The 13,105-nt window shown below is 46.2% G+C and overlaps 1 protein-coding gene across 2 annotated transcripts in view; it reads left to right on the top strand.

Annotated features, from left to right (window-relative positions):
• LOC140394924 (TLE family member 5-like) overlaps nt 1-13,105 on the top strand; it is a 134,580-nt gene that overhangs the window by 72,453 nt on the left and 49,022 nt on the right. The window lies entirely within an intron of this gene.

Below are 13,105 nucleotides of genomic sequence, written 5' to 3'. Positions count from 1 at the left end.
AGAATGTGTGCATCCTCCCTGAAATTAGACCAATCAGAAATGTGGCAAATTTCATGATCGAGACTGGTTGTAAATAGAACTTTTCTCTTTGTAATTTCCAATTAAGCGCCAATGAATAATTAAATGTTCTTTTTAATTGGAAATGCCGACAGATTAATTTGAATGATAAATTAATAATGGGCACTGTCTCATTTATTATTACTTTTTATAAAGTGCTTCAGAGCTTTCAACCTTTATTAAATATTTAAAAAGTAAATGTCGTTGTCTTCGGTTGTGCGTCTATTGTTTGATGATTTACTCTCTCCTTCCACTCATGTTCCAGGAAATCAAATGTGACATTATATAATGAACCGTTAATATGATTTAATATCTTTTGGGGCTCATTTCCCGCTGTGAAATTTAAAAGTGGCATACTAAAGATTCCCCAGTTTCTGGTAGAATGTTTGCTGCTTATAATTCCGCCGCCTACCTCTTGTGATGCGAAATCCCAGATGAATAACTTGGTTGTGCCTGGATTTTCCGTGCGCCAATGAAGTAGCTCCTTTTTGAGGCTACACCGTGGTTGCGAGGGTTTCACAAAGGTGTATTAGTTTGTATTATGTCCACTTGAGCTGTGAAGCAGACAGAACCGGTTGCATCCTTCCTCCACGCCATGGTCCGGCCCGTGGTGATTTTAGTTGGATAACTTCAGGCTATAGTGTTGGCAGTTACAGGCTTCTCGCCATTGGGGACAGTTCATGGAAGCCGAATTCCATGTCCAGTATGGTGTGCAATAATAAATCATATCGGCTTACCCACGCTAATTTCTCCGAACCATCAGGAATACGGGTTGTCATGTGTGCAAATTGGCTGCAGTGTTTGTCTACCCAATGGCAGTACTTCAAATGTACCCTTACTGGTGGAATGCCTTGGGGGACGCACAAACAGTGCATGTCCCCAAATTTCACATTGCTGCTAATTTATTGGGTGGGACACGTGCTGTGCTGAAACTTTTGCCTTTAAGGATGAACCATTGGGCTGAGGCTTCCGCTTCTCCTTTGGTACTCTGACTACTGCGTCACTCGTGTTTGTGTGGGGGAGGCGGAGAGGGAGGGAACAGAAGATCTCCGATTGTCAGATACCAGTATATCATGGAAGAGTTCACGGGACACATTCTGCTCTGGGAATGCTTTATGGCAACTGGAAACTATACTTGCTTGGGTTTGAACAGGATTAGGACCACGGGCAATAGATTGGCAACATGACAAGCTGGTGGCAGAGATCTGTTCGCGCGGGGGGGGAAGGAATGTTTTCACCTCGCTCTCCCCACAAAATGACCCAAAACGTCTGTCCCACCAATGACACCTGCAACATTGATAGGCGAGTGTAGTCAGGATTTCCGGGGCAATGTGATGGTGGGCAGCTAAAGCTTTCATGTAACTGTCTGTGTTGACTGTGCAGACAAAGAGCGGCACAGTAGCACAGTGGTTAGCACTGTTGCTTCATCGCACCCGGGTTCGATTCCCGGCTTGGGTCACAGTCTGTGCGGAGTCTGCACGTTCTCCCCGTGTCTGCGTGGGTTTCCTCCCACAAGTCCCGAAAGACATGCTTGTTAGGTAATTTGGACATTCTGAATTCTCCCTCTGTGTACGCGAACAGGCGCCGGAGTGTGGCGACCAGGGGATTTTCACAGTAACTTCATTGCAGTGTTAATGTACGCTTATTTGTGACACTAAAGATTAATAAAATTATTAAAATTGAACGAAATTGTACAATTTCAGACAATAAGACATTCCATTTTAGGAAGAATTTCAAGGACTTGGACTGAGGAAATTTACTAGAATGGCATCATGGAAGGTTCGGGAAGCAGGGCTTGCTTTGTCCTTTGAACAGAGAGAAGGTTAAGTGATGTGATTTGAGGTGTTCAAAGTCATGAAGGGTTTTGACTGAGGCAGGAGGATTGGTCATCAGGGGACACGGATTTAGAGGAAAAGATTTAAAAGAACCAGAGGCTACTGGAAAGGAAATAAATTCACTTGAGTTCTGATCTGGTGAACAGATGGCAGAAGCAGATTCAGTACTTCGCAGAAGGAATAATCTGCAGGGGCCGTGGAGAAGGAGCAGGGGAGCGGGGCTAATTGGATAAATCAAAAGAGCTAGTAGAAGCATGATGGGTTGAATGGCCGCCTTCTGTGTTGTATTGTTCGGTAAATCGATTATTTCTCTCCTCCACCCAACCTTCTTCCCGTTTCTATCAAGAGTCTTGCACATCTTTTGCAGTGATGGTGAAATCTGAATTCAATAAACATCTGGAATTAAGATTCTAAAGACGACCAATGGAACCCACTGTCGATAGTCGTTAAAAACTCATCTGGTTCATTAACCTTCAGGGAAGGAAATCTGCCGTCCTTACCCGTTCTGGCCTACACGTGACTCCAGACCCCACACCACAACGCGGTTGACTTTTAACTGCCCCTCCCACTGAAATGATCTCGCAAGCCACTCAGTTCAAGGGCAGTTAGAGATGGGCAATAAATTCTGGCCCAGCTGGCGATGCCCACACTCCAAGGTGGGGGGGGGGGGGGGGGGGGGGGGGGGGGGGGGGGCATAGCCAAGTTCAAGCAGCATTGACACAAAAATGGCTTGTGTAACTTGACACCACATGGCGAGCATGTTAATTGCAAACTTTTAATCTGGCAATGGTTCAGCAATTTGAATATTATCCAGTATGTATGGAATTTGTTTTTTGTGTGTGTGTTGGTTCTGGCAATAGCACGGGCTGTGTGGCATGTGTCCCATCTTTTTTTAGTTAGTGGGGTGGTATAATCTGTGCTCCCGCCCGTTTTATATTGCCATCCAAAACTAAATCTCAAGTGTGTTGCTAGACCATGGTGCTGGTATTGCAACAGTCATGTGGGGATGGGGTTCGATCCTCTGCCTGCTGCTTGAAAGTGCAAGTACTTGGCCATCGGGCATGGTAGGTGATTGAGCTCTCCTCCAGCTATCACTGACATGTCTTAAAATTGGTTACAGTGTATTTACCAACGGCACAGGATAATATCAAATATCCTGGAAATACAGCTCGGCTATCATGCTGGTTAATCACTGCTTCGGAGCGTCTGCCAGGTGTGGCTCACTGGGTAGCACTCTCTGCTCTGAACCACACGGTTCCAGGTTCAAGTCCCACAGTAGGCCTCGATTGCAATGATGAAATGTGACACTGTGGTGCAACCCTGAGGGAGCACTGCACTGTTAGAGGTGCCATCGTTCAGATGAGCTGTTAGACCAAGGTAATAATAATAATCTTTATTGGTGTCACAAGTAGGCTTACATTAACACTGCAATGAAGTTACTGTGAAAATCCCCTAGTCACCACATTCCGGCGGCTGTTCGGATACACGGAGAATTTAGAATATCCACTTCACCTATCGAGCACGTATTTCGGGACTTGTGGGAGGAAACCGGAGCACCCGGAGGAAACCCTCGCAGACACGGGGCGAACGTGCAGACTCTGCACAGACAGTGACCTGTGGTGATATGCATCACTGTAAATACACAAGGGGTTAATGTAAATACACTACGACTAAGTAAACACTAGAGGGAGCACCAGAGATGTCATGACATGCAGACAAACAACAAATGAACACAGAATAGGACACGACCAATGGGCAGTCAAGACACCCAGAGGTGATACTACCACAAGGGGGCATTACACAACCCATATATAAGGACAGGGCACACATGCTCTGCCTCTTTCCACAGGCGACACTTCGAGAGTAGGACAGGGTCCGATCAGAAGCATCACACCCACCACGTGGCTTCGAGCAGACTGGTTAGTTAGACTGAGTTACTATAGCAGGAGAGGCAAACTCATAGAGAACTGTGCTAATGGTTCAATAAATCACATTGAACTTACTTCAAAGTCTGGAGTATCTTTTGGTCAAAGCTGCATAGAGTTGCAGCCTGTGTTATCCCAGAGTACATAACACAACATGTCCCAAGCTGGGAATCGAACCCAGGACCCTGGTGCTGTGATGCAACCATGCTAACCACTGTGCTACCATGCTGCCAAAATTCCTGGTCAGGTGATTGTAAAAGATCCCATGGTGATATGAAGGAGAGCAGGGGGGCTATGCCTAACCAATATCTACCCTTCAATCAATGCCATAAAAAAACAATTAGCACAGTGTTCACCACACTTTAGTAGTAAATGTTGGTGCAATATGGATGTGGGTCAGTGATGCTGTCACAAGCAAAAGGAGGAAGAGAACATTCCTCCTTCGTGTGGCTAGTAGATTGGGGAAGAACCCAAAATTGTTTGTGAATAAAATTATAAAATCTGCGATTTCTCCTCTTTGGAAGTTTTGTCACTTTGATGTGATTGAGAAAACGGGCTATCCAGCAATGTGCCTGGTTACTGGTTAGCACCAGATTGCTGTTGTGACTGCATGTGAGACGACGACTCATTTGAACTTGTCTGAAATTCCTTGTCGAGTGATTTGATTGAATTGAATTTTAATCTTCAGGGTTTTTAAGACAACAAATTAATGAGGTTGTAATTTTGGAAACCAGCTGGAATGATGAGCATCAAACCTGACATCTGACTGGATGGATTTTGGGAGGTTAATTGAAGTGAGCCGAACGTTCAGTAGTTTTAATTCAGTTGTTTCAAATTCAGTTGGATGTGAGTGTGGGGACGACAGTTTTGGCAGTGGGGAGAATTACTCAGTAATTTACTATTTTGACCAACGTACCATTTATAATCTATATTCCCGCCCCATTCTTATCTCTGTTTGTACTGAAGATCTTTGCTGCAGTACCTTCAAGGACACCAGCTGCAAATCTCGCTCGGCACGTTTCTGTTTCAGGGGGAGCTGCCGTTACTGAGGGTGTGGTGGTTGTGGGGAGGGGAGGGAGGTGTTTCCAGTGTGGGTGGTGGCTGGGTTTTTGGAGGTGGGGAGGGGGGGGGGGGGGTGGGGGGTAGGGCCTGTAGGGGGGCCTCGGTGGGGCTCGTGGGGAGATTGGGGTGCGGGGCCTGTGTGGGGTACGAAGCCCCAATATCTCCCATTAATTTAGGGTGAGATTTTTAAAAAAATTTAGAGTACCCAATTCTGGTTTTCCCAATTGAGGGGCAATTTTTTACCCTACACATCTTTTTGGGTTGTGGAGGATGAGAGCCATGCAGACATGGGGAGAATGTACAAACTCTAACTAGGGCAGCACGGTAGCACAAGTGGATAGCACTGTGACTTCACAGCGCCAGGGTCTAGGTTCGATTCCCCGCTGGGTCACTGTCTGTGCGGAGTCTGCACGTTCTCCCCGTGTCTGCGTGGGTTTCCTCCGGGTGCTCCGGTTTCCTCCCACAGTCCAAAGGCGTGCAGGTTAGGTGGATTGGCCATGCTAAATTGCCCTTAGTGACCAAAAAGGTTAGATGGGGTTATTGGGTTATGGGGATAGGGTGGAAGTGAGGGCTTAAGTGGGTCGGTGCAGACTTGATGAGCCGAATGGCCTCCTTCTGCACTGTATGTTCTATGTTCTAATTTCGAGTAAGATTAATGAACAAAGAGGGTCCTGTGACCTTCCTGAATTCTACCTGACAACAGGTTGATGATTAAAGGGCAGCCCAGGTTGTTTTACTTGGGACTAGGCTGTGAGATAGTCACAACGGTCTTCAGTGACCTGAGCAGCTGTTCAGATGATGCATCTTCAATGGGTTGGGAGGTCTTGGGAGCCCTTTAATAATGACGGGCAGGTCTTGATTCCGGGATTCCCGACGCCATTATTGGCTGTCCGATTTTCGGGCGTACCTTCAAAGGCTGTTGGTTGTTTTGGGTCAAGAGCTTGCATCCTGCACTCCCGACCTGGCCAGCTCTAATTGGGATGAAAGGCTCGTCCTGGTCCTCTGCAATGTGTGTGGAGCCGGGCTAGCTTTTAAATTATTTTGTGCTTCACGGTCCCTCCGAGGAATTGTGGGGCCTAATTCTGCAAACCCGACCCTTTAAAGGGGGAAATTCAGAAGATTATCCTCATGCCCCCCCCCCCCCCCCCCCCCCCCCCAAGTGCCATGGTAAGGCCGCACCATAATTACAGTCAAGCAAATGTTTTCCCTGAGGCTCGAGTATTTTAGAACTATAATGGATTTCTGGGCTTCTTAGCCCTTTTATTTCTGCTGTCAATTTCACAATGCTTGTTTACATAAGATTAAAAGGTTTTGAGTGCAGTTGCAGCTATTGAAACTTTTAAAGATTTAGTCGATTGATACCGATAGTAAAAAGAGTTTTTTTTTTAAGAAGGTGGGAAATTCTGAATTATTTTCTAAACCTTTTTTGTTGAACACACTGTTGCTTCTATAACAATGTATAGTGAGTGAATGGATATTGAAGTGCCATAGCTTGGTATGGGAAACATGAAGGGCCACAGGAAGTGTTAGGGGCATGGATGGAAGTTTGGGAGTATGTGGGAGTGAGGGCCTTTCTGTTTTAATTTCAACTGGGCAATGTCCCACTTCACTGAGCAGACCTTTTAAACAGCCTGCCATTGCACTTGGTCAGCCCAATAGCTACCTTCAGTCTTTTTCCTGGCTCAGAGACCAGCCCACATCCACTTCCCAGCAATGAAGATCCTACTGTCGGGGGGGGCCCTTTTTCCGATGTGGGCTGCAGAACCGGGTATTTTCCACGATTTCCACTGCCCACCTCAGTGATGAAAATTCATCCCTTAGTCCCCGGTGTCTCAGGGAGGTGTTGGGACAGGTTTTCTAGATGGTTATACTTAAAGTGTCTCTTTAATTCTGAGACAGAATAGAGTTGGGAGCCTAGAAAATAGCTAATTAACATTTTTTTCCTGGATGCAAGGCACATGTGATTCATGTTACCATGTAGACTGATTCTGAAAGGGGAAGCCATGGCGAGCTGTTGTCATATCGGGTGTGTCTTAAGATATCCCTGAAAACACACAGACACGCCATAGTTTGAGAATCTGAGAGGGAGAGCAGACAGTTGAAGGTGGCCAGTTTCTATTGTTTAACGTGCAGAATGCGGGTAAGGACTCATGCTCGGATGGAAGGGACAAAGCTCAAGGAATTAAACAAGGCTGGAAGATTTATCTAGCTTGGCGAGAGGGAGGAATCTTCATCTTGAAACTCCATTTGGGATTTAAATTTACTCAGCTCTCAAAGAAAAAAAGGAGCTAATAAACCCTTTGGACTTGTCCGTGGAGAATGAAGTGTCCTTGAGAGGCATTTTAAAGTCTAACCATATTGTGAGGATTTAAGTTTTAAAAGTTGAAGACGGGAAGTTATGTACTTGGTATAAGCTGCTGATAAAGTAATGTTTCGGCAGTGTTGCTTTTAATTTGAGTTTGAGTTGTTTTCAGCCAGTCATTGGATGTTCAAATTTCTTTTTAATGGTTAACGAGATGAGCAAAGCCATTATAGGTGGGGAACTAAACCTGACAAACATATTCCTGTTCTTGAGGGAAGATGACACTGGGCAAAGGGTATAGGATATAGGGACGGGATGTAGGGATCATAAAATTCCTACAGTGCAAAAGGAGGCCATTTGGCCATGTCTGCACTGACCCTTTGAATGAGCACGCTATCCATGTCCACTCCCTCATCCACCCAACCTATCCCAATAACCCCATAACCTAACCTGCATATCCCTGGGAACTAAGGGGCAATTTAGTACAGCCAATCCCCCTAACCTGCACATCTTTAGGATGTGGGAGGAAACCGGAGCACTCGGAGGAAACCCACGCAGACCGCGGGGAGAACGTGCAGACTCCACACAGATAGGCACCCAAGGCCAGAATTGAAGTTGGGTCTCTGGGTTGAGGCAGCAGTGCTAACCACTGCCACCGTGCCGCCCCCATATTGCACAACAAATCTACAGAAGGATATAGACCGGTTAAGTGAATGGCCAAAAACTTGGCAAGATGGAATATATTGTAGGGAAATGTGAATATATGGTAGGGAAATGTGAAGTTGTGCACTTTGGAAGGAAGACTAAAGGAGCAGAACATTATTAAAATGGAGAAAGACTGCAGAAAGCTGCAGTGCAGAGGGATTTGCAGGTCCTCGTGCATAAATCACAAAAAGCTAACAGCAAGTTCAGGTAATAACGAAGGCAAAGGGAATGTTGGCCTTTTATTTCAAAGAGAGTGGGGTATAAAAATAGAGAAGTTGTGCTAAAACTATACACTGCACCTGTTAGATCATACCTGGGATACTGTGAACAGTTTTAGTCCCTTTATCGAAGGAAAGATATACTGACATCAAAGGCAGTCCAGAGAAGGTTCACTAGGTTGATCCTGGGAATGGAGGGATTTTCTTATAAGGAGAGGTTGAGGAGGTTGGGTCTGTACTCTTTGGGGTTTAGAAGAATGGGGGGGGGGTGATCTTATTGAGACATATAGGATTCCCAGGGGTTTGACAGGGTAGATGCTGAGAGGTTGTTTCCTCTTGTGGGAGAGTCGAGGACCAGAGGGCAGAATCTCGGAGTCAGGGGTCGCCCATTTCAGTCCGAGATGAGGAGGAATTTTTCCCTCGGAGGGTAGTGTATCTGTGGAATGCTTTACCACAGAGAGCTGTAGAGGCTGGATCATTAAGTATGTTTAAGACTGATACAGATTTATATAGGAACCAAGGAGTAGAGGGATAAGGTGGGAAAGTGGAGTTGAGGGTTATCATATCTAATCAGTCATGATCTCATTGCATGGTCTAGCAGACTCGATAGGTCGAATGGCCTCCTTCTGCTCCTACATCTTCTGGTCTTATGGTACTCACTGTTCTACTAGCAAAGCAAATGCAATGCTGTCTCTCATTGATTGTGCTGTAGTGTACTCCCCAGATTTCTAAGACGTGAATGGAAAGTTTAAGGTAACCCATTAAGAGTCACTTGTCCTCTCCTGCCCTTCAAAGCTGGGAGCTTGAGCAGTTTACATTCCTCGTGACCCAGCCTTTTATAGAGCTGTATGTGGCTGTGCATTATAACTCTGATTTATTATTTCTGAAATTTATTTTCAAACCTATTGCTGTGAAGAGTGCATTCATTCTCCAGAGAAGGCTTAATAAAGCCATAAATCAACGTTGCTACAATTGCTGATGGGCTACCCAATAAATTGGGCCTCGATTGCACTTTGGCAAAGTCAACCCTATGCTATTGTGGGTGAGTGGCGGAATTGAATGATCGGGTGGGGAGGCGCTGTGAAAGGTTGAAATCAAACTCGTGCAGGCATGACTGAACTCTCAACTTGGATCTTTCGAGGCGAAGATGAAAGGGGGTTTATTAAGTGTAACTGTACAGAGGTGTGGACAAAACAACTCTGCTGTTATTGCAAGTACTGATTCAATTCTTGGTTAATTGTCAAAGAACTGGTTGGACACATGTGATCTGCATGAAGCAGCAATGACATGAAATGTAGGATTTAATTGGAAAAAAGTTGATTTTCTTTTGACGTTGCTCTAAAGTACATTTTTCAACAGGGGTCAATAGATAACTATCTTAAGCTGATTTTTATAGCATAGAAATAGATCATTCATCACAACGTGTCTTGGCCAATGTTTATGCTGCACATGAGTTTCCCCCTCTTCCTACTTCATCCAACCCCATCAAATTATCCTATTGGTGGCTCCATCGTGTGCTTCCCTTAAATGTATTTATTCTATTTGTCTCAACGTTTCACATATGATAGATCGATGCACTTTCACTCTCTGGACAAGAGGTTTCTCTCGAGTTCGTTATTAGGTATATTTGTGACTTGAGTAATATTGACTTGAACTCTCTCCCCACAAGCAGAAACATTTTCCCCTCTGCCCACGCCATCGAACCACCTCTTCGCTTCAAAGACCTGCACCAGGTCACAACCTTGAGCCTGTTCTGTCGTAACACAGCACAAACTGGACCGAGAGAGGCCCATTGAAGCCTGCCCCACCATTCAATAAGATCATGGCTGATTTGATTAACTCCACTCGCCTGCCCGCCCCCAAATATCCTTTGGCTCTCCTGTCAATCAAAAGTCAAGATTCTGAGGGATTGACGGGGGTCGATGCTGAAATTCAATAGCCCAGCCTCCACTGCTCTCTGGGGAAAGAACTCCAAGCATGAACAGCCACCCTGACAAGAAATTCCTCCTCGTCTCTGTCTTAAATTGCCGACCGTTATTTTGAAACTATGCTGCTAGTTCTACATTCCCCAACGAGAGAAAGCATCCTCTCCGTGCCTACCCTGTCACCCCCTCAAAATCTTTGATGTTACTACTTGGATGATCTGTTTCTTCATTCCCGGCTTGGGTCACTGCCTGTGCGTTCTCCCTGTGTCTGCGTGGATTTCCTCCGGGTGCTCTGGTTTCCCAATCGAACCTTTCAACGTGTATTTAATTTTTTCAAGGTACAAAAATTCCATAAGATCCACCCCCCCCCCCCCCCCCCCCCCCCCCCCCCCCCCCCCCGGCTACTCCGTCGCCCCAAAAAGGGCTTCTAGGGGACAAGGCTCCAATTCCTTTTGTAAGATCGCCGACATGGTGCGAAAGAAGGAACCCTCAAAAGTTTGCTAGCTTAAGACGTGCCCAGAACATCTGTACATGATTCACTGGGCCCCTCCCACACCGCCTACACCTATCTTCTATCCTCTCAAACATTCAACCCATCCTTGCCCTTGTGAAAATGTGCCCGATGCACCACCTTTAGTTGTACAAGACTTGAGGCTTGCACTCGACAAGGTGACATTCGCCCTCCGCAGGGCTCCATGCCAAACACCCTCCTCCACTTACGCCCCCACCCTCCGTTCTTCTTCCCACTTGGCCTTAATCACCCCCCAAACATCGCTGTGTCCTCCGTCAGAACCCTCCCATAAATTCTGGAGGCGCCCCTCTCTTCCGCCCCTGCCTACGACCGTAGCCTCTACAGCAACGATGAGAGCGACAACACCGGGAAGGTTGGAAAAATCTTCCAAGAAAAATTCCGAGCTCCTCCAAACTGGGCTAACCCATACTTCTCCGCTAATTCCTCCAGCCTCACAAACCACTCCTCCAGGAATAAACCCCACCATTACTGCCACCCCCTTAACCTCCCAATCTCTAAACCAGGCATCCAACCTCGCCGGTTCAAACATGTGATTGTCCCTAATAAGCAGTTTCGATCCTTCTCTGCCTTAAAATGTTGCTGTAATTGCCTCAATATTTTTAATGATGGCCACCGCCACTGGATTCCCTGAAGATTTTCCCGGAACAAACCGCAGCAGAGCAGTCCCAGGCCCTTTACACAACCATCCTCACCCAGACTGCCTTCTGATCCCCGCACCGATCCAACACAACCTCCTATGTTCACCGCCCAGTAATAGTACATAAGGTTCAGTAGCACCAAACCCCCAGACTGCTGATCCCTCTGTAGGACCCTTTTCCGAAAACCGTGCCCCCCCCTTACCCACTCAATAAACGACGAGATCAAAGCTTCCACCCCCACAAAAACACCTTTGATAGAAACACAGGCAGGCATGGAAATAAAAACAAAAACCGTGGCAAAATATCCATCTTCACTGATTGCACTCGCCCAGCAAGACACAGTGGGACACTCTTCCATCCCTGTAAATCCGTGTTGTCCTGCCTCACTAAACTCGTAAAATTTAACTTCCGGAGCCGCCCCCAATCCCAAGCCACCTGCACCCCAAAGTATCTGAAGTGAGAGCTCGTCAAAGAAAACTGCAGTATCCCCAAGTTAACCCCCTTCCTGGCAGAGTAACTGGAACACATCTGCTTTCTTCCAAAATCAATTTGTATCCTGAGAAAGCTCCAAACTGACTGAACAGCCCAATTACTCTTTTTTCCCCCCCCCCCCCCCTTCTTTGAAAGCAGTGACTTTAGTTTTATATTTTATTGAAGTTAGTCTGGCGATGAGGCACAATAGGTGGGTCTTTTATTTTGATTAGTGCCAAGGCTGGGAAACTCTCTCATAATAATTCTACACACTCCATTTGTAACTTGCATATTTTACATTGTGCAGAGGCATATCCTTCATTTAACCTCATTCACTTTCACCATGTTGTGTTGGGGGGTGAGGGGGTGCGTGACCAGCAACTCTTTCAAATTCCAGAATCACTATGGGGTGGGACCTAGGAAGAGATTTAGTTGATCTTGAAAAGCGTTAAAATTCCTGAAGCCGGTAGATAAAATTTTCACACAATAATAATTAAGAATCTTTATTAGTGTCACAAGTAGGCTTACATTAACACTGCAATGAAGTTACTGTGAAAATTCCCTAGTCGCCACATTCCGGTGCCTGTTCGGGTACACGGAGGGAGAATTCAGAATGTCCAATTCACCTAACAAGCACGTCTTTCGGGACTTGTGGGAGGAAACCGGAGCACCCGGAGGAAAGCCACGCAGACACGGGGAGAACGTGCAGACTCCGCACAGACAGTGACCCAAGCCGGGAATCGAACCTGGGACCCTGGCTAACAATGCTAACCACTATGCCACCATGACACCCCACCTTGCTCTTCTCCCAGGGTCTTTTTATATTAAGGAACAAAGTCACTGACTCAACAACAACAATATCCTGTGTTTATACAGTGCCCCCTTAATGCAGTAAAAGACTGCTTCACGAGAGCATCGTACAAAATCTGACCGCTATTAGGACAGGTGACCAAAAGCTAGGTCAAAGAGAGAGGTTTTGAGGAGTTTCTTCAGGTAGAGAGGGGGTTGGGGGGGGGGACAGTTTCGGGGCCGGAATTACAGAGCTTTCAGCCTCGCCAGTTCAAAGCACACCTACCAACGGATGAACAATGGAATTCCAGAAGAAAAAGTTAAATATTTGTTGTGAAATATCTGGAGACCTGATGGTAACTCGGGGTGGGGGGGGGGGGGTCTGCCTGTATACCTGGCACCTGGCCCCTCATACCACCTGGCACATTGTACTTGCAGTAAACGGCAGGACTGTCTGCAGTTGATGACTTTCCATCGAGGTAAAGACACTTTCGCTTTCTCTTGAGGGAAGGGTGTTAAATGTGCTACAAATCGGCTTGCTTGTAGCTGTGGCTGGACATCTGGAGTTGGGAGTTAATGGCCAAACACGCTCATTCAACATTTTTTTTAACTCTGAATTTTAACAAAAGCCTGTCAGACTAAATTA

The sequence above is a fragment of the Scyliorhinus torazame genome, chromosome 18 (assembly GCF_047496885.1).
Source record: "Scyliorhinus torazame isolate Kashiwa2021f chromosome 18, sScyTor2.1, whole genome shotgun sequence".
Lineage (NCBI taxonomy): Eukaryota > Metazoa > Chordata > Chondrichthyes > Carcharhiniformes > Scyliorhinidae > Scyliorhinus > Scyliorhinus torazame.
The sequence above is the reverse complement of the archived record's forward strand: the minus strand, read 5'-3'. Positions and strand labels throughout refer to the sequence as shown.